This window comes from Cavia porcellus, unplaced genomic scaffold, assembly GCF_034190915.1.
Source record: "Cavia porcellus strain 051 isolate PalLab524CR breed Dunkin Hartley unplaced genomic scaffold, mCavPor4.1 scaffold_13, whole genome shotgun sequence".
NCBI classification, from domain to species: Eukaryota; Metazoa; Chordata; class Mammalia; order Rodentia; family Caviidae; genus Cavia; species Cavia porcellus.
The window spans coordinates 43,072,615-43,098,359 of NW_026947496.1; the positions used below are offsets into that span (position 1 = coordinate 43,072,615).

The 25,745-nt window shown below is 37.7% G+C and overlaps 1 protein-coding gene across 5 annotated transcripts in view; it reads right to left on the bottom strand.

Annotated features, from left to right (window-relative positions):
- The window catches only part of Celf2 (CUGBP Elav-like family member 2), a 799,248-nt gene that overhangs the window by 488,908 nt on the left and 284,595 nt on the right, over positions 1-25,745 (bottom strand). The window lies entirely within an intron of this gene.

Genomic DNA, 25,745 nt, shown 5'->3' on the forward strand with positions numbered 1-25,745 from the left:
CCTCAGTTAATCTTTCCCACAGGGTGGATAGAGTGAGACCCGTTCAGCAAAAAGTAAAAGCGTGAATTAGAAGCTATTAAATTAAAAAAAATCCTTTAAGGATCTAAGGAAGAATAACACCAAATGAGGAGTCAATCTAAGCTTCATTATGGAGTGACATGTTATATGAACTATGTTACATTTTTTAAGCTTTCAGTAAATAGACTGGCATTGAAGTAACGACTATTGCTATAAAATAGCTATGATTACATTGCAACTCAAATTCCAACAATCTGCTATAAATACTGTTTGTATTATTACTATAATTCCACAATATCGCCCTTTTTTTAATCCATGGGATTTAATAGCCCACAGTTTGTAGCGCTCTTTGGGAATCTTTTCACAGCCTAGGCTAAACAATTGCTTTTATGCATCCAAGTGGAGAGACTTCCATTACTGTATACCACCCAGGCATTTTAAAGAAAGAAGTCTTATAAAACTTCTCAACAGAAATTGCTGTATCTTTATGTTACAGTTCAGTAAACTTTCTACACCGATGCCAAGATAGGCAAAGAAGAAAATATCATAGAGGACTAAAGAAATGGAAGTGAGAGAAACAGCTAAAATTTGTTCAGTGGGCTAAAGTTTGCTTGTTTGGATTTAGGAAATATAGCTATCTGTTTAAAACGCTGTTACAAGTTGGATGTGGTAATGCATGCCTTTAATCTCAGCACTTTGGGAGGCTGAGGCAGGAGGATCACAGGCTTGAGACCAGGCTGGGAAGTTTGGAGAGACCCTGTCTCAAGACAAAAAATAAAAGAGGCTGGGGCTGGAGCTGGAGCTGTGACTCAGTTTAAAGGCCCTGGGTTCAGTCTCTAGTACTGAGGGGGAAAAAAAGGCAGAATAATGCTATCAAAGCAGTTCCCAAAACAACCTGTATGCTGTGCTGGGGGATTCCGTAAGTACAACACAGTATACAGGAGTTGACCTCTGTGAGGGATGAGAGTCCCTGTCTCAGTTCTGCAAGGTTCACTGTATCCAAGTCACCCAAAGCTCTCTGTGTGGTTTCTTATTCTAGGAATGTTGGCTAGAGGTAGATGAACATTTTAAGGATGTTCAGTAGAAAGGCATCCAGGAGAAATCCTTGCATCTTACACCCCAAAGACTGCTTAGCCTACAAATCTGATGAGACAATTTCCTTGGAATAACTTCTAGCAACGAATAAAGATATTTAAGCCCAAATTCCATAAAATGATTAAAGATTTTAAAAAGCTGCATACCATGATTTTTTGTATTCATGTGATCTGCCTCTGCAGATTTAATCAACCATGGATTAAAATTATTTGAAAGAAGTGCATTTATACTGATCATATATAGCCTTTTTGGGAGGTCATTATTTCCTAAACATCAAAATGTATAACTCTTTTCACAGCATTTGTATTGTATCAGATCGTCATTTAGAGCCCATGAGATGATGCTTGTAGGTTCCATGCAAACAATATGACAGCTTGTATAAGGGGCTTGAGATTTCAGACTTTGGTATTCCTGGCAAGTCCTGAATCAGTCCTTCACGAATACCAACGGAACATCAAATTGATTAGAATTGATCGAAATCTCACATTCATAAATTCACAGAAAGTCATCTCTTTAAAAAAAAAATCTCTGGAAGTCTAGACACATAGATATTAAAATAAGTCTCAGAGACAAGGTGACACACCTAGTCACGGTTGGTGATTTGAGATTAATGACTAGGTTGGGATAAGAATGCAGGACTTCTGACCCTTGGACTAGGGATGGCTTTCTAATCAAAAGTTCTTGCAAACAACTCTGTTTTTAAATAATTATAACATTTTGACTATTGTGAATCATTCTTTGTTTGCTGGCTTGTTTTAAAAAATGGGCCAAAAATGGACATAAATGTCAAGACTATAGACCAATATTCAAGATACAGTCATGTTACACTGTACGATAACAAATGTGAGAAGATCAAATTGATAAAAGTAACCATCCCTCAGCTCAGGAGATCATTTTTGTGAGTTATTCTCTGTGTGATATTATGTAAATCTACTTTTATTCCATTTTCTACTCCTTTTCTAAACGTTTGAGTTTGTTGGAAGCTTGTACTACTTAGCATTTCTTATTTTCATGGAGAGTGATGCTAAGTGCCATTTCTTCTCTCCATGCCAACCATAAACATTCCTAACCATTCCTAATCAGCATCATTGCCAGGGGCCCATATAGTCATTCATTCATTGTAAAATTCATTTATTTCACCCCAAGAATAGTTTCTGAGCATCTAGTAATGTATGTCAAAATACCCATCTAGCCCTGAACATTCTTGGTCTAACATATTGTTTGAAACATAATTAATGGGTTAATACATGAGTAAATGACCAAATTACTTGTTTCAGCTTATTTATTTTTAATTACAGTATAATTAAGCATAATACAAAAATGAACATCTTAACTATCTTAAGTGTAGAGTTCTGTAGCACTAAACTATATTTATACTGTTACGCAACCAATCTCCAGAGTTCTTTTCATCTGGATAAACAGAAACTCTGTGCCCATTAAACAATGCCTGTGCTCCCCTCCTTCACCTTTTGGCCACCATCATTGTGCTTCTGTCTCTAGGGCTCTGATTACTCTAGGCACTTCTTGTAAGTGGGATCATTCCCTACTCATCTTTTTGTGACTAGCTTATTTTACATAATGCCCTCACTGCTCATTTATGTTGAAACACACATCAGAATTCTTTTACGTTATAAGACTGAATAATATCCAGTTATGTGCATATGCATTTTTCTTATGCATTCATCTGTCAGTGGACACTTGACTCCAATTTTTGGCTATTCTGAATAGTGCTGTTATGAATACACATGTACAAATACCTGTTTTTAATTATTTTGTCTATATACTTAGGCATAGAATTGCTGTATCCTTTGGTAATTCTAGTTTTTGATGTTTTGAAAGAAAAAAATACTTTTTACATAGTGGCCACACAGTTTGTAACAACAGCACACAACTTCATCCCATCCTTGCCAACACTGGTTACTTCTGGATTTATTTGTTGTTGGTTTTGTGTTTGTTTGTTTTAATACTAGCCATCCTAAAGTATATAAGATGGAACTCACTGTGATTTTCTACATTTCTATTATCCAAATTAATTTTATTTTTAAAGAAGGCATTTATTTTATTTGGGAGAGATATTTACATTAATGGGACATCTCTTCATCTATTCAATGGATCACAATAATCTTCTTCAAAGGACAATGGGTACACTGGAAAAGCTAATAATTGTTTTTGCCCTACCAAGTCATTAATAAATATTTGAGTGAAATTTATTTAGTGGAAATAGGAGTATTTTAAAAATTTTAATACAAAGTTAATGCTCATTCTATTGAGACTAACTCTCTTACAGCTTGAATATCTTGGCATCTGGCTGCACAGCTCCTTTTCTGACTCAGCCCCTGGTGCTGTTGTTAGGTTCCATAGCAGAGATTGTACTTAAAGTCCTCAGTGTGGCTCCCAGACCACAGTAGGTACATTATTGTTACCCTTAAAGCAGTCATATATGAATAGTCTACCTTTAAAGATGGTATATCCTCTGGAGAGCGTACAAAGCCAAAGCGCTAGGCATATTTAAACACACATGTGGATATTAATTTTGCCAATATAAAAGTGGAAGGAAACATAGAAATCTTACTGTTGCCCCTGGATGTCTCAAACATTGTCTCCCCTATTTAGCTAAGACAGAGGAACACCTGGGAAGTTGGATCTAATGATCTTGCTCAACCCATTTCCAAATAAACGCCCATTTCCAATTGTGAAACAGTTCAGCAAGTATCCAAGGATCTTTGGAAAACAGTAAGATGTCTGTGAAGAATAAAATTATACATACTTATTAAAACAGCATGTGCCAGGGAGGAGGGAGGACAAACCATGACAAACAGAAAGGTCACCCCGCCTGATGAAATATTTCCATCAGGCAGTCCATTTCCGTGCTCATTCCCCATTTTCCTTGTAAACAAAAGAGGTGTGAATGAGTGCAGGAGAGCTTATTTTTAACGTGAGTTAAAGCCATCAACTTACAATTCATTGTTCTAAACATTTTCTTAATGTTTTCTGGCAGTGCGAATGTGCAGGCACATTTTTGAGCTGACCTCCTCTTGTTGCTGCTCCCTCACAATCTGTTGGGCAACAGAGACTAAATATTTCTGAAAGTGCTTAAGAATGTAGTTACTCCAAGCGAGTTTACACTTGGCATGCTTATTAAAACGAAGGCTTCACATTAAGTGTTAATGCTTCAGCTGGAGATTGTAATTATAATCCAAGAGCCATAGTGTGAGGAAAAGGGATATCTGAGATGTATGCTGAAGGCTGGTTTGATGAGGATTTCAAATCTACTGTAGTTTGGTTTGATTTTAATTTTTTTCCCTCTGAGTTTTGGCTGAAGATTTCAGGATCCAGAAATGCCTTCGAATCTGGGAAGTATGTGGACAAAACTGAGAGGTAAAAATACTGTGTGATGAGACAAATGGGATATCCTAGAACTATTTGCTGGTCAAGTAAGAATCACATACTATTTACAGCATTCTTAAGTGGGGTTGACCCATATAACACAGCTCATTATCTAGATAAAAAAACAAAGGATTTCATAAAGTTCTTACTTACATTTTAATGCATTAGACCTTCTACCTTTAAATCTTTTTTTTTTTTTTTTATCCTGGGAATCGAAGTTGATCTCACACTTGCCAGGCAGGTACCATGCTGCTAAGCTAGATCCCCAGCCTCTACATTAAAACTTGAATAACTAAAATTATTTGAATAAAGGGAACAAGTTCCAAGTGGAATTAGAAGACAAACATGAACCTTGACATCTCAGATATTTTTCAATTGTATCAGGTATCTATATATGTACCTAAATGACATATTCACACACATTACTGATATTTATCTATAACAGTGTGTATATATATATCTGCTTTTTTGTACTTAGTGTAGTTGTCCATTTATTGAAGGATCTGAAACAAATATACACACTAACTGTGCATCTGAGCAAGCTTTATGCTTTTTTTTTTTTTTTTTTTTTTTTTTGTCTTTTTCATTTTTTATCGGTACCAGGGATCGAACTCACGACTGCCTGCTTGCAAGGCAGGCGCTTATGCCGCTGAGCTAAATCTCCAGCCCCCTGTTTTTCTTAACATTAAAATGGGTATAATAATGACACTTGCTGTAAAGGCTCCTAGGATTAAATGAGTTAATAGATGTAAAATGTTTAGAATTGGGCTTGGCATGCAATAAGTACTCAGGTGGCAGACAGAATCATATTTACAAAAGATTTATTACTCATGCTATAATCTCCACCCATACTGTTTAGTATTTTTAAACAAAGTTGTTTTGATTTTTTACATGAATTTCACATAATTTAGCCTCTTTATTTCATATCTGTAAGAAAATATAAACATGCACACACACACACACACACACACACACACAGAGAATCTTGTCTACAGTTTAAAAGTCATTATGCACAGAAAAGAGGGAACCCTTAAGCCTAAGAGGTGAATCATGACTCCTCATTCCTACAACCAGACCCCAGCATCCATCCCTGCCAGTGCTCTGATCTTTACTCCTCACCCGCCCCACCATATTGTGGCACAAAGGCCCAGTGTAAATGTAGGCTCAATGCAAAATGCTATGAGTCAGTGTTGAGATACTGATTTTTTACTTAATAATGTAATATTTAGAAAAAACACACAATATTCAACTACAGGCTCCCAAAGGAGTTCTAGAAGGCATGAGACATGCCAGTATATATTTTTTCCAGGTTTCTATGCACATCCTCCCTTATAAGCTTTAACAAGCATTTTGTGGTTGCGATTCCCACCCCACCCCCATGGAAATCACAGAAGAATAGGATTACACATATCATTTTTAAGGGCCTTCTTGTTCCATCACAAGAAAATATTCTATTCTCAGCGGCCCACATACCTCTAGGCACTTAATAAAAAAATAAGTAAATAATTTCTACAGATTCCAGTATGGATTTACCTTGATTCAGCATTGCCTCACAAGTGAAAATTCTAGAAATGTGCAGAATTATTTTTGAAGTAGATTCTCTGGAATGTATCAATCCTGGGCAGGCTGTTAGGGCCAGTCAGTTGTGTTCCAATCAAGAATTTAAAAAAAAACTATTGTAAGTAATCCAATTTTCTTTACTCCAAATGACTAGGTTTCCAAACATTAAAAACATATTCGCTGCTCCTTCTCACTCCATCTCTTTCCTTCCCTCTCCTTGTGGCATATGAAAACAGTAAACAAAAAAGGTAAATTAGAGGAAAAAGCAAAATAGTAAATTAGGTCTATGTATAAGGACAGGCAGTTAATTGTTTAAACAGACATCTTTTCCCCTGAGGTTCCTCAAACTGAAGTTTGAGTTTTTTCTCACTGAAAACATATAATTAATCTGAGGAATTTAATCCAATGGAGTTTGAGGGCATTTGATTTTGAATAAAAATAATATCATGCCTAAGTTAGTAATGCAGATTTGACTGTTGACTTAAAATACATGATTTCATGTGCCTCACTATTCTTCTCCGCACTATACCGTAGCCTTTGTTAGAAAAGGAGATTCTTTAACTAACAGCAGGATGAGCCTTTGAGTGGGTAAGAGGCAAACACTTTTCATCCACATTTGTACAGAGGGAAAGGAAGGCAGAAGCAACATCACCATTTGTTCAGTGTTGGACATGCTGAGCTCATTCCCTTGCATGCTCCCTAAGGCCAACTGCCCTTCTAGGCTTTGGACACGCACAGGTGAGGAAAGCCAACCTGTTGGTCAGACAGCTGACTGCATTCCAGCTGGGAAGGAAACAGAGGCTCTTGGCTAAGCAGCTCCAGAGCACTGTGATATTCTCCAGGCAGCCAGGAATAGGGAGTTGTGAAAACAGCCAGCAGGGGAAGGAGTGATTCAATTGTTAGCAGTCTTGAATGCCAGCTCAAAACTTTCACTGTATTCTGTCAGCAACAGGAAGCCCCGAGAGCTTTTGGATGAGGGAGAAACAGAATCATGCTTGTTTGTTTCCTCAGATCAACCCAGTAGCAACTTAAAGAAGAACTAAGTTTTGGGAGGCAAGGTGCCAGTGAGCCCTGTAAAGAGCATCAGGAAGGAACAGATGAGGTAGACCCAGAGAGATCAGGAAGACCTGAACTCACAGGTTTTTCCAAGGAGAAAGTGAAATATGTAATGGCTGGCATTTGTCTAGCTCAGTCCTTGGTGCTCTTCTCTTTCTGGGCCAATTGTCAATAGCTTAGCTGTCTTCCTGTGCCACATTTAAATGTCCAGTGACTTCATTTGTATTCAAACACGTCCCCTCAACCAATGAGTCATACATAGATTTCTTCAGCCATCTCCTTGAAATCCCAGAGCCATGCAGGTACCTGATAGCTTGAGATCTCTTTTTAGGCACATTAGCAACAACTCAGCCCAATATATCCAAGCTGAACTCCATAACTAGTTATCTGCAAAGACCCAGCTTCAAATGACTCCCCAGCATGTCAGAAACTTAAGAGTCACCCAGGACACTTTCTTTCCTTCCACCTGCAAACACAGTCTCTCTCACCTCAATATCTTTAGGTTTACTTTCTAAATCTCATTTGACTCTGTCCACTTATCTTCAATGCCATTGCTACTGTACCAGCCCATGTGACTCTCTTCACTGGCCTGGGCATGCTGTGCTTTAATATGCAAGATCAGATTTATAAAGAAACATCTATCAGCAAAGCAAAACACTTGTAACAAGTTTCGTTCTGTCCTTTTGGGTGGGGGTTATTTGACATCTTGGAGAACGGAGGGAAAGAAGGTGGAGGTTAAAAGGCTAGATATGCAGAGGAGGAGCCAGCAAAGATGAAAAGGAAATAAAGACCATAGGATTAGCACAGAACCAGTGGAAGCCAAAGGGGGAAACTTCCCAAAGAGAAAGGTGCAAGTCAGTGGTGTTAAAGCTCCAGAAATGTAGAGTAAGATGAGAATTCACATTAGCCCTTGGCCATGAGTACTAGGATTTGGCATCAGTAATCTTAGAAAGACCATTTTCATGCTTAATTGATGCTAAAATCCATAGTGTCCAGCTTCTAAGCCAAGGTAAGATCCAGTGTCCTCCCATGTCCCTATGCTGGATGTTTCCTGGATAGTTTACCTAGTAATAAATTGTAATGCATCATATTCTAACAGTAGGAACACACACACACACACACACACACACACACACACACACAGCTAGTATGTGTTGACAGTGGTTCAGAAGTTCATTTTTCCATTTGAAAGAAGGTTCATTGCTTGATAGAGCTACCCAACATTGGAAGCTTCTTTAGATATTAGGAATGAGGCTCAGGAATAAGGTAGCCAGATTTTTCTGGCCAATCAGCCTCTGTAAGTGAGGTCATGTGTCTGTGATCTGTAACTTTGATTGTGACATTAGCAGAAGCTAAATCTCATCTCTAATGAGGAAACACTTCTGTAGACGCAACCTCAGTGGATCTGCTGGAGTCCTCTGCCTTTGGCATCTGGTACATGTAATCGATATGTACATGCCAGATACATGGTTGTCTCTTTCTGGCAGAACAGATGTGAGGGTCACCAGAGGTACTCCGGTAAGCATCACAAATGCTTATTAACACAAAACTAATGACATATGATTACCTTTTAAAATGATAGCCTCAGAATACAGTTTCTGAATAGCTGCTGCCTAAACAATTCAAAAAGGTTTGGCTTCTGGTACAGATGATATTAATCACTAAACAAAACACCAGTTTGTTTAGTGAGTGAGTGAATATTTTGTGCCAGGATTTTATAAAGAGTACCTGTAAGCTAAACAGAAATCTTGCCAGGTAGGCTATTTGGGAGGTTTAATACTTGCTCAAGGTCATGCAACTATGATGTGACAGACTGGATTAGAATTTTGAGTCTACCTTACTCTAAAACCCACTTACCTAGTAATTTTAGTCTCATGAAAAAATGAGAACAAGCATTGCTGAGTAAGAAAGAACATTCACTAGCCTATTATTTCACTACATACTAGTCAATACAGAAAGTCTGATATAGACAGATGTTTCATTTCCTTTCTTCTAACTCTGCCTCCACGTGAAATGCCCTTCCCTTCAGGCATTCTCAAGCTCTCCACAGCCTGCCATGTTTGTTGTGCACCATATGGAAACTTCTGGGTCCCATTTCCAATGTACTTCTTTACATTACTGACAAGGTATACACTGACCTGGAGACTTCTAATTTTCTGTTCCTACTCTCAATCTTCTTCCTTAAGGAAGAATCAGAGTAGTGGCACTCATTAGCATATTTTATCTTTCATTTACTAGAGGTTTTTGTATTGCAAACTCTAGTATAGCCTTTGGTTACATGCTGTCTTTTAAAAAGAGTATCTGCTTAACTTTAATCCATTACCTGAATCTGGAATATACTAAACCTAATTGTTATATGGAGTCACCTGTGGAGAGTTTAATGGAAAAGCAAAGCAGTGAATTAGTACCATATGATTAGCTTTAGTAATACTAAATTTGTTTATCCAAGGCCCCTTAGAAAAATGAACTGTATTTTTAAGACATCACTTTGTTTTCCATATCTGCACAGAAGCCTGTCTCTAGTTAACTGGACATTTAATTTTCCACTTACTCATTTTCCCCTTTATAGAGATAGCTCTTTGGCTATTCAGAATGTGCATAATACAGGGAAAAATAATTATAGGAAAAGGGACAGAAAGAATGTCATAATTAAACTGTACATTTGAAAAATATACTCAATATACCTGAAACAGCTTGATTGCTATAATCAGGTAGACTACGTTTTCAGCAAATACTTATTCAAACAGAGGGTTATTTAAAGTCAGAAACAGAAGGGCAGCTCTCAGAATTACTCTGTAGCACAAAATTAACTATATTTACTCCTGATTATTTTTTTAAATTAAATATAAAGAAATAAAATGTAAATCAATGGATTTATGTACTCTTAGGATACCTTCAGCAACCTTTCAGAAGAGGCTTATTTGTCTCTTAACTCTCACTTAACAAAAGTTTCGGAGCTGGGTGTGGTGGCATATGGCTATACTTTAAGCACTCTTGGGAACCTGATGCAGGGGAATCACAAGTTTGAGCCCTGCTTGGGCAACTTAATGACTTAGTGAAACCCTGTCTCAAATAAACACAAAAAGAGTGGTTAGAGATGTAGCTTAGCATGAAGGCTCTGGGTTCAATCCGCAGTACTAAGGGTGCTGGTAGTGATGGGGTTTCTGTACATTGTTCATACCAAGGGCAAATACAGAAACTTACCACTTCAAGATGAAATTTAACTTTTATTTTTTTCACTATTTAGATAATGAAATGTACGATGTACCAAAAAATTAGTAATGATGATTGAAAGGGAGTTAGACTAATTTAAGGAGCAAAAGACTCAGGTTACAGAATATAGACTCCAGTATCTAAGTCCTCTTTCTATCTCTTGCTTCACATTATGGAGTTGGACGTTTATATGCAAATATTTTGCTCTGCTCTCAATCTCACTAACGGCTGCTAAGAGAGGTCTGCTGACTTACTGAATGGTGACCTGCAGAGAATAAGCAAAAGACAAGGAAGCTAATTTTATGGCTATCAAAAAAAATAATATAACTAGAGAATTAAAGCTTAATATAGCTTTACCCTCTGGTGATCTGTGCTTGATTGCAGACAGCTTAAAAGCCTGATTCAAAAGCACAACAAGCTGGTCTCCCTCTAAGGGCTTTTGCCCAAGATATGGTCAATAAATGGAAAACCACATTTGCTTGCCTGTCTTCTGTAATGAGCCATGGCAGAAAAGCAACTGCAGTTCTGGAAGCCTGGGAAGCTAGCAAACGAGTTTTATTCTCCAATTTGGTTAGTAGGTTTTAGGGATACAAAGCTCAAGTTCCCAGAAGCTGTTTCCCTCAAACACTCTCTTTCAAAGGTGGCAATAAAACCCTTTTTCCTCCTTTTCTCCAGAAATACTAATTAAGGCATGCCTCATCTGATGCTGTGTCTTCCTGCCACCTTTGTCCTTCATCTCACAGGTGGTGGCCCAATGCAAACTTTGCTTCTTGATCCAAGAGGAGAGGCAGACACAAAGAGACAAAAAGCTGGGAGGGAATGTGCTAAGATCCAGCCACTACCTCCAAGGCTTCACACCCATCAGGAAGAAGTCATAAATGAAACTGGCCTTCAAAGAAATTCTGCGTCAAATCACATTCCTTTCCAGTGATCTTCTTCAATTCTCATTCTTAAGTAATTCTAGCTCTTTGACAAGGCAGACTGACACTTTTGATGTAGTACTTTCAGGACAATTTACGGTCAAGTGGCAATTTATTAAGTAGGATTCAATAGTGCGAAGAGTTATCATAACCAGGAAGTAATTCACTTCACATTCTGCCTTTTTGCCCTGGGTCTTCCAGATAGAACCTGTGGGGCTTGATTTCAGGGATAGAGAAAACTCATCAAACCTCTTATTCCTGAATTATTCTGTTCCTCCCTCCTATCCTACATTGCTTAAGTGGAAAGAAGTCATAAAATGTAAGTACTATGGTGTGGTACTGTGTTGATTGATTTAAAATGAGCTGTGAATGGCTGCACTCTCTGAAGAGTCTCAAACTACAGGAAGAAACTTAAGAAAGCCATGTTACCTCATCTGGTCCAGGCCAGCCCTCTGTTCTAAATCATCTCAAAGCAACTCTTTCTGTTTCATAGTGACTGTGGTTAATGGCCCATCATGGAGGGGGCAAAGAGGCACCATTTATCACAGTAGGAGATGTGGGAGTCCCAGAGATGCCAAATCTCACAGCTAGCTATGCTCATGTATCTGTTTAAACTAGCAGTCTCTTGGTGAATGAGCTTTTTCATGCAATGGTAAGATGTGTGGCCACACCCAAGAGAAGAGGTGAACTTTGTGCCAATGAAGCCTGCAATCCTGAACACAGACTTAATGCTCTAAGAGTCAAGTTACATTTTTCAGAAGTCATTTTCTGGGCTCAGGTCAATAAATGATCCCAGCTGCCTTTCCCTCACAGATCTCTATAGTCCTTTCAGGGCAGGATTTTTAAGGATCTGCTTTGCTTTTCTTCTCTTGTTCCCGTGTCATGATCTGTTGCTCAAAGAGATGAGTTCCAGCTATGGACTGATAAGACTCTGAGCCATTAAAAAGGGCATTTGCTCAAGTGCTGGGCTTTCCTAAAAAGGTCAAGTGTGCTCTAATTTGGCCTCACCATAGCCAAGACAAAAGATGATATGGGGTCTGAAAAAGTCCAATTCTCTCTCCCTCACTCTGTATACCGTGTTCTTCCCATAGGGAAGCCCAGGACAGCTTCAGCCTGTTTAATGCACAGCATCTGGTAAATATTACTCTCTCTTGCTGTTTCTCCAAGCTCAATCTCTTCTCTGTTGTCCAGCCCATCTTCGGTCTGAAAGGCCTAAAATTCAATGTAGTATAATGTGGTCCTGCAGCAAACCCAGGGGTTCGCAAACCATGGCCATGGGCAGAATCCTGTCCTCGGCTTGATCTTGTAAACAGTTTTATTGGCACACAGCCATAGCGACTCATTTTGCACTGGCTGCTGTTGTGCCACAATGGCAGAGTCAGAGACAGCCCTCCATATCCCAGGGATCTGCATCCGTGTAATTCAACAAGACACAAATGTAAAATATTTGGTGGTGGTGGTGGGGCTTGCATCTGTACTGAACACATACAATCTTTTCATTTCATTATTCGCTAAATATAAAACAATTCTTTGCATAGCATTTACACCATAATAGGTATAAGTGTCTTAGAAATGATTTTAAAAATATACAAAAATGTAGTTTGAATGCAAGGGATTTGAGCAGCTACACATTGGTATCTCAGGAAGGTTCTAAAACCAATTATTTGCAAATATGATGGGATGACTGCAATAGTTAAAGAAATTGTAAGGGTGATCAGCAAAGCCAAATATATTTACTCATTGGCACTTTTATAGAAAAAAAATTTGTTGATCCTTGGTTTGAGTTACCTGAAGCTAAAATATTCAGTTTAGACCAAAGTTTCACTATTTTTTTCTCAAGGATTTAGTGATTCTTCTTCTGTACAGTGTTCACAGAGCAAGCTTCATGGTTTGAAGTTATTCAGGGCTATCTAGGTTAAAAGTATTTAGTGTTTCATGTAGTTCAGTAGAAATCATTACACTGATATATTTCGGGGTTATAAGATCACAGTTACATCTGATATAAACTGTTACTGGGTTTCAACTTGCCACTTTTTCCCTCTTGTCTGAAGTGCCTTGAGAATCCCACATTTATCCTTAACTGGCAGTATAGGATTCTGGCTAAGCAGCATAGAACATTCTAGATCCTTCAGAAAGTCCTGAGCAAATGAATTTCAAATCCTCAGCTCAGAAGCTGAAAGATCCAGTTGTGGTCCCAATCTTAGTGCTTCTGGAAATCTGTAGCTATGGCCTATATGGGGACAAAAATTTTCTAGGGCTCCATAAGCCTAGCGTACCCAATATTAGGCTTCATCTTTCTAGGAAAACACTACATTTGCTATGTCATTCAGATGTACATATTTCAAAAATACCCATCACCATGGACCTTTTAATGGGGACAAGAGTTCTGCTTGCTATGGAGAATAATCTAGAATGCAAAAAAATAGATTCACTCTAAAATTCACCAATAGTTACATAACTACATTTGTTTGCAGAGTGATTAAGTGAACAAGTGTTGCAGAATTTGTAATAAGGCAAGTTGATAATTCAAACAGGGTTATCAGAGATGGTTACATTCAGTTAAAACAAACCTTTTAAATCCACAGGACTTGGGGCAGAAGGGAAAAGCAGTCCTGCTTTGGGAAATTTAGCGACATATGTTATGTCCAATAATGACAAAAGTAGCAAAGGGGAAGGAATAACATGTGAAAAGGCTCAGAGAAAACATTAAGCATCATTTGTAAATAACAAACTTTAATGAGGGCCACATTTTTCTTGTTCACAAAATCTTTGACTTTACCCAGCAGGAAACACGATAAAATAGATAAAAATGCTGTTTCCATAGGCCTTGAACAATTCTTTTTGGCTTAGACATTTGTGTCTCTATAAGAATGAAAAACTAGCACAACGAAGAAACAAAATGGAGTTCTATAGCCATGGTTAACTGGAACACCTGCAGCCTGGATTGATTGCAATATTGGGCCCACAGGACAAGTCATGCCATTGCTAATGTCAGTGCATGTCAGCACAACTCATCCCCAGAACAGCTGATTTACATTATTGCTGCAGTTCTGAGACAGAACATCTGAAAACAGATTTGTAGTTTAGTCCATGAGCTCTACAGAAGGACTGGGGATAAAGGAGCCTTGAAAGAAAATGAGGATCAATATAAAGAGAATTGCTTTGCTGCGAGAAAAACTCGACAGCATAGGAAATGGATTCGTAATATCACTTACAGGTGGAATTCATGATCCGGTGGGAAGGTGCTCCTCTGTTCTATCCTACACTGATCATATAATTTTATAGATGGAAGAGCTTTAGTTACAATCTGGTTCAATGTTTCATCTTAGATATTAGGGATGTATGGATATCCATCTACATACTGGCTCAGCAAAATATGCCATCTGAAATACAATGGATACAGACAGAGATAAAGATGAATCGGATATTGACCAATATATCTTACGGCACTTTAGAACCTACTAATGAAACTGAGATATAAAGATAAATTTTACAAGCAGAAAATGTGCAACTACAGTTAAACACTGAGGTTTAGACTCAGCTCTGGAGCATTCAGAGGAAGAAAACATTACTTTTGATGGGAGTGCCTGGGCAAGAGGAAGGGAGCAGGGTAACATGTTCTCAGGTAAGACTAGGATACACTCAAGTCTGGAATCTGAAAAAAGTATCCGAAAATGCTGGAGACATAGTGATGAGCAAAAGATAGTTTCTGTTCTCATAAAAATATTGCCTTGGAGGAGGGGTTTTTTACTGTTTTTTTTTTTTTTTGTAAACTTGGAGACTGAGTAGTTGATCTCTGGAGTCCCTTCTAACTCTGTGGCTGTAAAATTGAGAGAGGAGGCAAACAGCATCTCTGTATGAAAACAGACAAGCTTGCATACTGGTTTATTTCTTCACAGTACGGACTTAAACAATGCAATTCTTTTTTGGGAGATGTTTCAGTCTAAAACCATCTGGGGAGAACAGAAGAGAGCAGGAGTACATTTTGCTCTCTGTTCTCTGACCAAACCTTAGCCAGGCTCCTGTGAGTCTTCTTTTCGAGTAGGCCTTGACCTTGGCCTATAAAAATGACCAACTCCTCACAAATGATTTTTGCCTATTCCCCTTCATGCTATCAAAATATTTGAACAAACGCTAACATAGTTTCTAGCAGCTCAAGGCCACATTTCTAGCATGACCCCAGTCCCTCTTAAATTGCCTGTCTGAGAAAGCTCAAGGCTGTCAGAAGAATTTACTGCATGTTCCAGCCAACACCTAACTGGCTGCCCCTGGACACACAAGTCTTAGAGCACAGAAATGGCTCCTAAGTCTGTGTCCTCTGTTCTTATGAGATGTATACATACCTCTTGTAGTGCAGCAGTGCCTTTCTCAAGGACCTGAGATCTCTTCCTTTAAAATGTCCTGATTAGGAAAGGTAGGGCCTTTGTCTCCCAGTCTCTGAGAGAGAAGAGACGCCTAACACTAGAGCTTCCAGTTCAGACACACTGGGCCTATGGGGCATTGATATTAACCAGCTCTTTGTTACTTTCTGCTTCCTTGACTGAGTCCCTGCTCACCACTCTACTCCAACTCCCTAATTCTCTCTTTAAAATGCCCAGTCACCTCTGTATAAATCAAAGGTAAGCCGTACTCAATGTTCTTCCCTACTGCAGAAGCCTATTGCTGATTAAAGTCTGACCTTAATACATTAGTGTCTGGCTTTGATTCATCTTTGATGGTCGTCTGACACAGCGTCTCAGACCTGGATCTGATGCTTTTAGATCTTGGCCTGTGACACCTTGCCCTTGAGCATGCATAGGGACATTTGTTTTATCTTGGTCACCTCCTCCTTTGAGTCTCCTGTCACGAATCTGTCTCCTGATCCAAAGCACAGTGAGGACAAATTTTATTCTCACCATCCTCACTGTACTCTCTGAAGTCAGGTTTGTCCTAGACAGCTTCTCAAAGGAACCCCTTGGGCTGAGTTTTCCTCTTGAATAAGTATTTGTTTCTAGAGGGGATTCACTCCCTGACTCCTGAGCTGAGATCATTTTATTCTTGCTTCCTTCTAAGGCCTCTTTGTTCTATTTGATTCTGCTTATCCCATGGGAATTTCCCAGCCAGCTGAATGCTCCCTCTTGACCTCCTATTGATGACAAGCCCCACCACTAGGGCACCAACTCCTTAAGGCACCAACATCTGTTTCTTGTTGATGTCAAAACATTATGGATAATTTGGAACTCTGATGGTTTCTTTGGGAAATAAGATCTCCCTACAGTGATTCCATAAGCTCGTTCTTTTTCCACTGCTTCTTTCTGTCCTTCCCCACCTTCCATCTTTTCTTTCAGCCCCCACTCCTGAATCCCATGGTGTGTTCTCAGTAAGCTCCCAGCTCCTCCCCTCCTTACCTCACCCCTGCATATCTTTCCCTTCCATTCAGCCCTCAGCACCTTCAGTCCCTGGAACTTAGGTTCCCAACACTGGGGGTAGGGTATCTTGAGGGATTTGGGGAACCCCAAAAGCAACTTTTCCAGGCTGAAAAAAATCTGCTTCCGCCAAAAATAGAAGCAGCCATTTGGCTCATAGCTTCCATAATGTGCTATATCCGAGAGAAAAGGAAATCTTAAAATCCTTCTATAAATTTTGCTATGAAACTTTGCATCTTTAGCAGGTCAACTTTAAGTTGCCCCATTTGCCAGAGACACAATTTGGATTCACATGTACAATGAAATAAAGATAAGTAACAACTCATATTAACTGTTTATTTTGTATTATTACATTTGTAACTGACTCATGACTAAAATTTTAGGTTAAAATCCAAAAGACTTGGGTGTGGTGGCACATGCATATCATCTGACCACTAAGGAAAGTGATGCAGAAGATTGCAAGTTTGAGGCCAGCCTGGGCGACACAGCGAGTTCATGGCCAGCTTCAATTATATAGCAAGACGACTCAAAACAGTGAGAGGGAAAAGGAAAGAGGAGAAGGGGAAGGGGAAGGGAAGGGGAAGGGGAAAAAGGAGAAGAAAAATATGTTTGGGTTGGTCTTTCTGCTTCTGTATCTATATTATATTATGTATTATTTTCTACATGTTTATATTTCCCTAACCCCAGATGGAGTTTATATACCAAATTCATGTATAATATTCTTCAAAGGCATTCTAACCTCATTGGCTTAGCAAGAAATAACTACTTATATAAATTAAATTTTCCTAGAACTCCCAGAAAAATAGAAACCAATTCAAAAGTCTTTATGTAATTTGAGTAAACCTTTAGTAAGTGAGATTAGTTTAATAAAGCAGGTATTTTTCAGGGACACCAACATTACATTAAATGTAGGCATATACTTTTATTTGGGTTTACTAGTCAAAGAAATTAATGCCACAGTTAATAGATGTTTAAGATTATAAAACACATTTTATTTGAATCAAATTAGGCATTTACTCAGACAAACCATTTCAACAGTAATGTTTATTATTTATGTATTTACTATTATATATGTTTACGGTACACAATGGATACAGTTTTTGTGGGTAGTTAGAATATATGCAAGACACATATTCATTCTTTTTCTATCTCTCCCTTCCTTTCCTTTTCTCTCCTTCTCCCCTCCTCCTGAGGCTTTAGGAACCTCAGAATATTTGGGATCTCAAAGACAGAAGAATTTACCCAAATCTATATGTACTGTAGGTTTGAAGTCAACTTCTTGACTTGGCTTTCTAGCCTCAAGAGTATTTTAAAAGTCTAAGCTGAAATTTTTTATTAAAATTTCCTGTGAGGCAAACTTAGAAAAGGTTTATGTGGCCAATTATCATTCTTTTGGTGCTTAAAGAAATAATCAGGACATATTGAATGAGATCATAATTCTTTTATAATAGGAATAACATATATTCTTTTTTTACTAAAGATGGAGGGTAAGCGTACAGAGAAATTTGATATTCTTGTCTTGTTCACTGTCTCTGAGGCTATATTTTTTACCTTAAATTGGTATATGTGCACAATGGATCCTGCCATTGACGTGTAATCCTTACCAAACCCTCAATTCTTCTATTTTCCTTCAAAACTCAACTACATCTTTCCAAATTTTCCAATTTTTCCCTTCCCTCCTGAGTTAGTACTGATGAGAACTAAAAGCTGACCTCCCAGATCCTAAATAGGACTAAGGTCTTGATTTATAGCTCCCGTTTGCTTCATGATCTGAAAAGTGGTGCATACTAAGACAGAAATTTCAAAAGGGTCATCACCACAGCAAGTCATGTAATGAACAAACTTCCTGCCTAGGCTGCTGCTGTACGGGCCACTCAGAAAGTCTCAGGATGTCTTGTGTCTCCTGTGCTCTGTTTGGGGAATAACCACTTTGTGACACTAATGTCTCTACCATTGCCAGGACATGCAAACTGTAAATGGGAAAAATCTATCTGATTGCCACTGCTGTCCTCCCTTCACTATCAAATCCACATACAGGTTAAATTTCCAGTCATCTTTTCAATTAGTTACTCACTAGGTTCAAAAGAGTTTCTAGTCTGCTTCTACCAGTAATTTTTGTTTTCCTTTCGGTTTCCATAGCATGGTCCCTTGTTAAATGCTTGATCAGTTGCACCATCTACCAAATATCCTTGACTAGCAACCAAGTCTAAACAGATGGTTTAAACTAGTCCTTAATGATTAAATGGCAACAAGTGGAAAATAAGTTTATATTGTTCAAAGGAAAGCAGAGTGTCTCTTCTTTCCTTGCATAGGAGGGGGGACGGGCAAACAGTCTATCTCTGACTAAACTCCAGTCAGGCTTCTCTAAGTCCACTTCTCAAGTAGGCCTCAACCTTGGCCTATGAAAACTACAGATTCCACATAGATGATTTTGCCTATTCCCCTTTCTGCTAACAAAATATTTGAACAAATGCTAACATAGTTTCTAGCAGCTCGAGGCCACATTTCTAGCATGACTCCCGCCCCTCTTAAGCTGCCTGTTTGAGAAAACTCAAGGCTGCCAGAAGAATTTACTGTGTGTTCCAGCCAACACCTGACTGGCTGCCCTTGGACACACTTTTTTAGAGCACTGACTAGAAAGGGTTCCCAAGTCTGTCCTTCTGTTTTCCTCTAAAATACATATCTCCTACAATGCAAGAGTGTCTTTCTCAAGGGCCTGAAAGCTATTTCTTTATAAAAAATAATGATCAGATAAATAAAATGTGCTATATGTGTTCAATGGAATAAAAATAAAGAAGAATTTGAGTCATTGGTAGGACAATGGATGGATCTTGAGACCATAGTGTTAAGTGAAATGTTAGACATAAGATTAAATACTGCCTTGTTTCTTTTAGGGAAATGCAAAAATATGAATAAATTTAAGAGTAAAATAAAGTAGAAATGGTAGGAAATCAGAAGGTAGATGTTTTGGAGATTGGTAAGGGAATCTGGAAAAGGGAGGAAAAGGTGTTGGGACAGTGAGATAAAAAATTTTTCAAAAAATGGTCAAAAAATTTTTCAAAAAATGATGAATGATCAAATGATCTATCAATTCTTCAAAGCAAATATAATTATTATGCATTACAAGTATACACCAACAAAAATTTTTTAAATGTACCCATCAAGAAGGGTAAGGCCCTTTTGTTCCAGCCTCTGAGGGCAAAGAGACTTCTCACAGCTAAAGTTTGCAGTTCAGACCCCGCTGGCCTGTGTGGCACCTACACTGACTGATCTTTGTACTTTTTTACTTCTTTGGCTCTGCAGGGCCCTTTCTCAGTCCCTAATTCTCCTTAAAAATACTCATTAACCTATTACAAATCAAAAGCTGAGTTTGGTCCATGCTTCTTTCCATTGCCGTAGTACATGACTGATTGAAATCTGTCTTCAACACTGAAACTATCTGGCTTTATCTTTGACATCATGAATGGTATAAAAGTCACATGTGATTTTCCTCTATTTTGTATTTTGGGAAAATGCCTTTCCTGTGGTCTTTGATTTTTGGGGTAATCTTATCTGATTACATGAAGAATTTTCTGTTATGGATCATCTAACAGAACTGCAAGTGATTTGGATTATTGGTTTTGTTCTTGATACATTGCTGGCTCAGCTGGGTAAAGAAGCATGGAGCCTTCAAGAATAGAAAAAAATAGTGCCAAGTATGATGGTGCACACCCATAATCCCAGCACTTGGGAGGCTGAGGCAGGAGGATTGCTGGGAATTCAAGGCCAGCCAGGGCTACACAGTGATCCAAGGCCAGCCAGAATTATAGAGCAAGACCTTTTGTCTTGTATGATTTGAAAATGTACACTTCAAAAAAAAAAAATAAAGCAAAGCACAACAAAACAAAAAAGAACAGAAAAGCAAACCATCTAGTGAATATCTTTCTGCTGATTATTCAAACCTATGGAGTAGAAAAAAAAATAGCAGTTTTTTGTTTTTGATCTATAAATGCTAGAATTTAATGAAAATACAATGAAATAGAAGAACAATGTACAGAAAAAATTGTACTTTGCCTTTTCATATGATCTTAAAATAACCTTTTCATTATTAGTTTGTGTCCTTGCTGTATTAGTTATGTTTTGTTAAAAATATACATTATTCTTCAATTTAATAAACTATTTTAATGGATCAAGACTTGTATTAATTTTCACAAATGGATAACTCAGAATACTTAAAGAATGTTACTAACTGTTCACTACACTTTAATAGCCTCTTTTTCATGGCTCTGTAAAGTTGTTTTTTAAAATTTTTTTCAAGTATCTAGTACTAACTGCCTCACAAGTTTAAACATTCCTAAGGGAAAAGGAAGATTACGTGATGCAAATATTTCCTGAGATGCTGTTAGGGCAACATACTTCATCGAGTTTTTCAATATACCAGGAAAAGGAACAATTAGGTAAAGAAGTACATAGAATAATTTAGAAAATGCTTTGACTCAGGGTTAGTGGGACCCAACCCCACATAGTGGTTTTATGCTATGATACGTGTGTGCTTAGGTAAACTGGGGAACTTTGTCACTATTACTTTCTCAAAGTAAAAGCAATAACACCAGTTACCTTTTCATAGGTTGTTGTAAAGATACAATACTGTATATGTGAAACACTTAGCATAGTACCTGGCATGTAGCAAGAATGAATGATTTTTACATTTGATTCTATAAGAAGACTAATGCCTGACTTTCAGATGGCCAGCTCAATCTCAGTGGATACCCACAGAGCTTCCAGCAATCTCTCCCCAACTCTATGCACCTTCAAGATGTTACGGAGCCTGAACTGAAAAGAATCTTCATGTGGCCTGCATTCAGAAATACTTGGCATGCTTCTAGCATAAATTTGGAATTCATTTTAAGAGCTTTATCAGCCATGTGAAAGGGAAATGTATACTAAGTGAGTTAGAGAAACCGATGAAAAATAACCAAAGCCAAGCAATGAATTAAAACATGTTAGGGTCTGATCTATTTTTTTTTTCCATCAGCATGTATGTTGTTCTCATTAATGAGAAATTTTTATACATTCAACAATAGAACAGGTAAAAGTATGTTTTGTTATGGCTTTGAGGTTCATCCAAACATTTAAGGGTTTTGGTAAACTGTAAGCCTTCTTCAGATTATAATCATCTTTGTGAGATCAAGTGGTCATGACTTCAAGATTCTTTGACTTTGAAATGTTACCCAGGCACATTTAATTTTTTTTAAAATAATGAGTCAAATTTATTATATTCCTTTTTGTCTTAGATGACTTGAAAACATCCCTCCAACTCCCTGTTGGAGTCACTTCTGTTTTCTTGTTAGTCACATCATTAATTTTGATAACTGAGGAAAGAGGGAAAGAGAGAGAGAGAGACAGACAGACTATGATCCATTCAGACTACTGCCTGTTTTTGTAAGTAAAATTTTATTGGCTGATAGCCAAGCTAAATTGTTTACATTTTTTCCCATAGGTGTTTTCATGGTGTAATGACAAAGTTGAGTAGTGGCAACAGAAATTGTATGGCCAGCAAAACTCAAAGTACAGTATTTGTATCTGGCCTTTTATAGAAGAGATTTGCTAACCTTTGCTCTAGATCATTCTCTTGTCTAGAAAGAATGAATTTCACTTGAATAATAGATGCATATTAAATTCTCAATGAGAATTTAAACATTTTCCATGTTATTAAATCAGATGCTTTGCTGATTGGCACAGAAATAACAAATGTAGGACAGAACAGGACAGTGGAAGTTAGGAATCATTAATTCATTAATCAGTTCATTGAATACAAATAGTACAGAATCACTGTGGTAAATACTAGAGTTAGAAGGTGAACAAAATGTATTTTGTTCTGTGGATGTTTTGTTCTAGTGGATGGATAGATGAAGGAGACAAACATGTCATCTATTCATCCATTCTTCATTCATTTATTCAATGTCTGCCATGTGCCTATAAATATTTTAGCTACTAGGTATAAACCACAAACCATACATTCTAATGGGAGAAAGAGATAATCAACAAATAAATGCAAAAATAGCAGGATTCTGGCACGGATGTTTTTGTAAGTCAAAAGTAGTTGAATACTAAAAATGTTCTGTGGTTCATCCAATCAGGAGATAAGCTAAGGAGTGACTTCTAAATGACTTTAAGGTGAGAGGCCAGGGAAGGGCTCACTGATACATAACATTTGAGTTAAGACTTCAGTGACAAGCAGCTAGAAGCCCTGCCACTACTTAGGGAAGATTTCCAGGTGGGGGAGGGAGGAGCTAGTGCACATAAAGTCAAAATAAGCTTGGCTGTGTGTGAGAGGAAGAGAAAGAGTGGCAGCTGGGATCTCTGGAGAGGTGTAAAGGGTTGGGTCAGGTGGGGTTAGGATGAGGACACCGGCTTTCCTCCAAGAATAAAAGAGAAAAGTGTAAGAAAGAAAATCACGTTCTAATAGACAGCTTTTGAAATGTTTAGACTGAGAGAGTAGAAGATGAATCAGGAGGAAGTGAGCTCTGTGTAAATGTTAGCAGTGGGAGTCAGGAGACAGTGGATGATGTCCCTAAGAATTGCCAGTAGTTTGGATGTAAAATAGGAGAGCAAAATGAGAGGCAAGGGAGGATGCTTAGCTTTGCTGCTGGAGCTAAACAGCACATGATTTTTAGCTCCCCACAGCAGGAAAAACAAAAACAAAAAACAAGGACTTGGGTGGTCTTTAGAGACACAGTTATATCCTATTGAGCTTCTGACAAGTGGCTCTGCTGACAAGAGGTCTGTGTGACTCAATCATGAGGCAAGGCGTAGGAACAGAAGAGAAGGTGGAGAATAGAATCTCTCAGGAGATAGGATGGAGTTGGAAGCTGAAGGAGCTGGCTGGTCCTTCTAAGGAACCTGTGACTTTTAGTCATTCCATCTCCTGTGCCTGATTCTCTCATCTGGAAATGGGACACTTCAATCAGTTTTGGATTTTTAAAGACCCTCTCATAAAGATGATGCCAGGGCTGTGAAAGGAGAGGCCAGGTGGCCTGCTTTCCATGCCCCATTTAATCTACTTCACTGTCAACTTTTTTCCCTCAAGTAATATCTATGAACATCAAATCACGTACTGAACACATTGCTTATTTTGTTTGTTTTATTCTTTTACTCATGTGTTGTCATTTTTTCTTCTCCTATATACTATATACACTTTTTACAGATTTAGCTTATCTTGATTCTTTTCTGAGTAAAGTCATTGTGTCAGTGCTTTCCTAGGAGTGAAAAGAGAAGTCTTATTGTTGAAAATTGTTAGTGTATTTTTTGGTGGCTGTTAGGTTTATGTTCCTTCAGTAATGGTAATGTTTTAATGGTAATTAAAACAACCAATAGCACTATTCCCATTCTTGATTTTGTTCTCATATGTGATAAAATGGACCTAGTACGGAGTGAAATATATATTTCTTGGTATAGGCTCATGATCCAAAAGTAGATCCTATCTGAAGATAACAAATTGTAACATAAACAGATTTTTAAATTGTGCCTCTTGATCCCTTTTCAGAACAACAGGTTTGGCAAAACTTCAGGCCACATTCCTGATCTAGCACCTAAAAATATTCCAGATTATGTGGATTGAAAGATCTTTTTCCTCTTTTTGTTCTAAGTATTCTACTCATTTGTTACTCAACAAGGGCAACAACTGTGTTTTTTTTTTAACTCCCTGGGATCTTTCACCCCATTTCTCTGGGTTTTCACTATATTGATGTGACCCATGAGAGACAACCAGGATGGCATTACAGTATACACCTTGTAGATTATCCATTCATAAGGTTGTGTTATATCTTTGCTTCTCCTATATATTATAGGCACAGACTTACTATAGGTGTGAACAGTTCAATTAATCAAAATTAGCCCAAAGGATGCTTTATTGTAAGCAACTATGAGATTTAAAATTTGATTCATAAATTATAAAATTTCTTATATCAAGAAGAATTATATCCAGTTAAAAAGCTGATGGATTAATGTCTGCCAAGACGAGGGTGGACTGAATGAACTCAGTGTACCCAAAGTAGTCCCTATAAAAATGTTTATCTTTCCAGAGTCTCGACAAGTTTGTGAAGCTTTACTTACTCTAATCATAAAGTATACTTCACTTATGACAGGGGCACATTTAAGGGAAAGCCAGCATTTAAAATAGGTTGAGACTTGAGATCATTATCTAGAAAGACCCTTGGGGGCTACATTTTAAAAAACCGTAACCAAACTCATACAAATTTTTGAGCTGGAGCCTGCCTTATCTACTCACACAATAATAGTAGGTTAATCATCCAAAAAGAATTTTTGAAAGAACTCTTAAGATATCTTTCAGTTTTAGAAACAGGTTAGTAATTCACTTAGAGAAAATGAGAATGAAGCTCATTGTAGTAACTGAATCGTGAGAACATTTGTCGAAGTATTTTATCATGTCTCAAAGATGAAGTTTAAACATGCAAATGAATTTTAAAATCGTTGCTGAAAGATCCATAAAAATGTTTGTACCATTTCATTGAGAAATTCTTAGGAATCTTTAATGAAGATGAAAAGCTATAGACACAAAGATGTTCATTGTGTTGTTAATACAAATCATGGAGGGGAAATGATCTAAATTTTCAACAAACATGGTAATTATAACAAATGATACACATTATCAAAATGATGTTTCATTTAGCCATTAAAATTATGGTTATGAAAGGTAGGCGGAAACATGGAAACTAGAAAAAATAGATTACATAATAGCACATATTACACGACACATAATACACAGAAAGCACATATTACACGACACATGCATACACAGAAAGTTCTAGGAAATAAGATATAATGATTTTTTAAAATAATTAGGATGAATACTGGTCCCCACCCCCCGTATTTGCCCTGTTCTAGAATGTTGCCTTAAAAAATAATAAAATTAGACAAACACTAAGGCAGAAATCATGAATGGGAGATAAGGATTTAGCTAATTAACACAAGGAAAATGTCAAGGAAAAAAGGTCCCAGGAATACACACATTCTTCTACTCATTGGTATTCTTTACTTGGGTTCTCGACTCTCTTATGAAACAATGATTTGTCATAAGTATTTGGGAAAA